General features: G+C 45.0%; 3 non-coding genes across 3 annotated transcripts; all 3 read left to right on the top strand.

Annotated features, from left to right (window-relative positions):
* Positions 1 to 30: 30 nt before the first annotated feature.
* On the top strand, positions 31 to 102 carry TRNAD-GUC (transfer RNA aspartic acid (anticodon GUC)). Its single transcript has one exon. It is a non-coding gene; the product is annotated as a tRNA-Asp (tRNA).
* A 1,374-nt stretch (positions 103 to 1,476) lies between these two features.
* On the top strand, positions 1,477 to 1,548 carry TRNAD-GUC (transfer RNA aspartic acid (anticodon GUC)). The gene has a single exon. It is a non-coding gene; the product is annotated as a tRNA-Asp (tRNA).
* Positions 1,549 to 3,886: 2,338 nt separating this feature from the next.
* TRNAD-GUC (transfer RNA aspartic acid (anticodon GUC)) lies at positions 3,887 to 3,958 on the top strand. The gene has a single exon. It is a non-coding gene; the product is annotated as a tRNA-Asp (tRNA).
* The last annotated feature ends 1,042 nt before the right edge of the window (positions 3,959 to 5,000 follow it).

The following is a 5,000-nucleotide window of genomic DNA, read 5'->3' as shown; positions in this document are numbered from 1 at the left end:
CCGAATACTGCCATGCTTTCATCAGCTTCTTCCTCGTTAGTATAGTGGTGAGTATCCCCGCCTGTCACGCGGGAGACCGGGGTTCGATTCCCCGACGGGGAGTGCTTTTCTCGTTTTCTACGAAGCTATTTCCCAAGACTGTCGCCATCTTTGACAAAGTCCATCTCAAGAAGAAGTGATTCCTGCTAAATGCTAAGAAGCATGCCACTTTGCTATCCTCTTGCCTATGTACTATTTACAACACCAGGTTATGTTTTTCTGCATTTCACCTCCAAACAGCGCTTTGTCCCCAGGAATCACTGCAGCTTTACCTTTGGGGAAAAGGAAAAAGTCTGACTTGTCAGACTTGAGATTTCTTTAGCTGGACTTTGCAGTTAGATGACTCAAGATATCATCTGTGGAAGCTATTTTTCTTTTGGCAGAACATCTGCGTATGTGTAAATGGGCAAAATTCTATCGGTCCCAAGAGTAAATGGGTCTGCCCGAATACTGCCATGCTTTCATCAGCTTCTTCCTCGTTAGTATAGTGGTGAGTATCCCTGCCTGTCACGCGGGAGACCAGGGTTCGATTCCCCGACGGGGAGTGCTTTTCTCGTTTTCTACGAAGCTATTTCCCAAGACTGTCGCCATCTTTGGCAAAGTCCATCTCAAGAAGAAGTGCTTCCTGCTAAATGCTAAGAAGCATGCCACTTTGCTATCCTCTTGCCTATGTACTGTTTACAACACCAGGTTATGTTTTACTGCATTTCACCTCCAAACAGCGCTTTGTCCCCAGGAATCACTGCAGCTTTACCTTTGGGGAAAAGGAAAAAGTCTGATTTGTCAGACTTGAGATTTCTTTAGCTGGACTTTGCAGTTAGATGACTCAAGATATCATCTGTGGAAGCTATTTTTCTTTTGGCAGAACATCTGCGTATGTGTAAATGGGCAAAATTCTATCGGTCCCAAGAGTAAATGGGTCCGCCCGAATACTGCCATGCTTTCATCAGCTTCTTCCTCGTTAGTATAGTGGTGAGTATCCCCACCTGTCACGCGGGAGACCGGGGTTCGATTCCCCGACGGGGAGTGCTTTTCTCGTTTTCTACGAAGCTATTTCCCAAGACTGTCGCCATCTTTGACAAAGTCCATCTCAAGAAGAAGTGCTTCCTGCTAAATGCTAAGAAGCATGCCACTTTGCTATCCTCTTGCCTATGTACTATTTACAACACCAGGTTATGTTTTTCTGCATTTCACCTCCAAACAGCGCTTTGTCCCCAGGAATCACTGCAGCTTTACCTTTGGGGAAAGAGAAAAAGTCTGATTTGTCAGACTTGAGATTTCTTTAGCTGGACTTTGCAGTTAGATGACTCAAGATATCATCTGTGGAAGCTATTTTTCTTTTGGCAGAACATCTGCGTATGTGTAAATGGGCAAAATTCTATCGGTCCCAAGAGTAAATGGGTCCGCCCGAATACTGCCATGCTTTCATCAGCTTCTTCCTCGTTAGTATAGTGGTGAGTATCCCCGCCTGTCACGCGGGAGACCGGGGTTCGATTCCCCGACGGGGAGTGCTTTTCTCGTTTTCTACGAAGCTATTTCCCAAGACTGTCGCCATCTTTGACAAAGTCCATCTCAAGAAGAAGTGATTCCTGCTAAATGCTAAGAAGCATGCCACTTTGCTATCCTCTTGCCTATGTACTATTTACAACACCAGGTTATGTTTTTCTGCATTTCACCTCCAAACAGCGCTTTGTCCCCAGGAATCACTGCAGCTTTACCTTTGGGGAAAAGGAAAAAGTCTGACTTGTCAGACTTGAGATTTCTTTAGCTGGACTTTGCAGTTAGATGACTCAAGATATCATCTGTGGAAGCTATTTTTCTTTTGGCAGAACATCTGCGTATGTGTAAATGGGCAAAATTCTATCGGTCCCAAGAGTAAATGGGTCTGCCCGAATACTGCCACACTTTCATCAGCTTCTTCCTCGTTAGTATAGTGGTGAGTATCCCTGCCTGTCACGCGGGAGACCAGGGTTCGATTCCCCGACGGGGAGTGCTTTTCTCGTTTTCTACGAAGCTATTTCCCAAGACTGTCGCCATCTTTGGCAAAGTCCATCTCAAGAAGAAGTGCTTCCTGCTAAATGCTAAGAAGCATGCCACTTTGCTATCCTCTTGCCTATGTACTGTTTACAACACCAGGTTATGTTTTACTGCATTTCACCTCCAAACAGCGCTTTGTCCCCAGGAATCACTGCAGCTTTACCTTTGGGGAAAAGGAAAAAGTCTGATTTGTCAGACTTGAGATTTCTTTAGCTGGACTTTGCAGTTAGATGACTCAAGATATCATCTGTGGAAGCTATTTTTCTTTTGGCAGAACATCTGCGTATGTGTAAATGGGCAAAATTCTATCGGTCCCAAGAGTAAATGGGTCCGCCCAAATACTGCCATGCTTTCATCAGCTTCTTCCTCGTTAGTATAGTGGTGAGTATCCCCACCTGTCACGCGGAAGACCGGGGTTCGATTCCCCGACGGGGAGTGCTTTTCTCGTTTTCTACGAAGCTATTTCCCAAGACTGTCGCCATCTTTGACAAAGTCCATCTCAAGAAGAAGTGCTTCCTGCTAAATGCTAAGAAGCATGCCACTTTGCTATCCTCTTGCCTATGTAATATTTACAACACCAGGTTATGTTTTTCTGCATTTCACCTCCAAACAGCGCTTTGTCCCCAGGAATCACTGCAGCTTTACCTTTGGGGAAAGAGAAAAAGTCTGATTTGTCAGACTTGAGATTTCTTTAGCTGGACTTTGCAGTTAGATGACTCAAGATATCATCTGTGGAAGCTATTTTTCTTTTGGCAGAACATCTGCGTATGTGTAAATGGGCAAAATTCTATCGGTCCCAAGAGTAAATGGGTCCACCCAAATACTGCCATGCTTTCATCAGCTTCTTCCTCGTTAGTATAGTGGTGAGTATCCCCGCCTGTCACGCGGGAGACCGGGGTTCGATTCCCTGACGGGGAGTGCTTTTCTCGTTTTCTACGAAGCTATTTCCCAAGACTGTCGCCATCTTTGACAAAGTCCATCTCAAGAAGAAGTGATTCCTGCTAAATGCTAAGAAGCATGCCACTTTGCTATCCTCTTGCCTATGTGCTATTTACAACACCAGGTTATGTTTTTCTGCATTTCACCTCCAAACAGCGCTTTGTCCCCAGGAATCACTGCAGCTTTACCTTTGGGGAAAAGGAAAAAGTCTGATTTGTCAGACTTGAGATTTCTTTAGCTGGACTTTGCAGTTAGATGACTCAAGATATCATCTGTGGAAGCTATTTTTCTTTTGGCAGAACATCTGCGTATGTGTAAATGGGCAAAATTCTATCGGTCCCAAGAGTAAATGGGTCTGCCCGAATACTGCCATTCTTTCATCAGCTTCTTCCTCGTTAGTATAGTGGTGAGTATCCCCGCCTGTCACGCGGGAGACCGGGGTTCGATTCCCCGACGTGGAGTACTTTTCTCGTTTTCTACGAAGCTATTTCCCAAGACTGTCGCCATCTTTGGCAAAGTCCATCTCAAGAAGAAGTGCTTCCTGCTAAATGCTAAGAAGCATGCCACTTTGCTATCCTCTTGCTTATGTACTGTTTACAACACCAGGTTATGTTTTTCTGCATTTCACCTCCAAACAGCGCTTTGTCCCCAGGAATCACTGCAGCTTTACCTTTGGGGAAAGAGAAAAAGTCTGATTTGTCAGACTTGAGATTTCTTTAGCTGGACTTTGCAGTTAGATGACTCAAGATATCATCTGTGGAAGCTATTTTTTTTTTGGCAGAACATCTGCGTATGTGTAAATGGGCAAAATTCTATCGGTCCCAAGAGTAAATGGGTCTGCCCGAATACTGCCATGCTTTCATCAGCTTCTTCCTCGTTAGTATAGTGGTGAGTATCCCCGCCTGTCACGCGGGAGACCGGGGTTCGATTCCCCGACGGGGAGTGCTTTTCTCGTTTTCTACGAAGCTATTTCCCAAGACTGTCGCCATCTTTGACAAAGTCCATCTCAAGAAGAAGTACTTCCTGCTAAATGCTAAGAAGCATGCCACTTTGCTATCCTCTTGCCTATGTACTATTTACAACACCAGGTTATGTTTTTCTGCATTTCACCTCCAAACAGCGCTTTGTCCCCAGGAATCACTGCAGCTTTACCTTTGGGGAAAAGGAAAAAGTCTGATTTGTCAGACTTGAGATTTCTTTAGCTGGACTTTGCAGTTAGATGACTCAAGATATCATCTGTGGAAGCTATTTTTCTTTTGGCAGAACATCTGCGTATGTGTAAATGGGCAAAATTCTATCGGTCCCAAGAGTAAATGGGTCCGCCCGAATACTGCCATGCTTTCATCAGCTTTTTCCTCGTTAGTTTAGTGGTGAGTATCCCCGCCTGTCACGCGGGAGACTGGGGTTCGATTCCCCGACGGGGAGTGCTTTTCTCGTTTTCTACGAAGCTATTTCCCAAGACTGTCGCCATCTTTGACAAAGTCCATCTCAAGAAGAAGTGCTTCCTGCTAAATGCTAAGAAGCATGCCACTTTGCTATCCTCTTGCCTATGTACTATTTACAACACCAGGTTATGTTTTTCTGCATTTCACCTCCAAACAGCGCTTTGTCCCCAGGAATCACTGCAGCTTTACCTTTGGGGAAAAGGAAAAAGTCTGATTTGTCAGACTTGAGATTTCTTTAGCTGGACTTTGCATTTAGATGACTCAAGATATCATCTGTGGAAGCTATTTTTCTTTTGGCAGAACATCTGCGTATGTGTAAATGGGCAAAATTCTATCGGTCCCAAGAGTAAATGGGTCTGCCCGAATACTGCCATGCTTTCATCAGCTTCTTCCTCGTTAGTATAGTGGTGAGTATCCCTGCCTGTCACGCGGGAGACCGGGGTTCGATTCCCCGACGGGGAGTGCTTTTCTCGTTTTCTACGAAGCTATTTCCCAAGACTGTCGCCATCTTTGGCAAAGTCCATCTCAAGAAGAAGTGCT

Source organism: Eleutherodactylus coqui, chromosome 11, assembly GCF_035609145.1.
Source record: "Eleutherodactylus coqui strain aEleCoq1 chromosome 11, aEleCoq1.hap1, whole genome shotgun sequence".
Lineage (NCBI taxonomy): Eukaryota > Metazoa > Chordata > Amphibia > Anura > Eleutherodactylidae > Eleutherodactylus > Eleutherodactylus coqui.
This window is presented reverse-complemented; position numbering and strand designations above follow the sequence as displayed.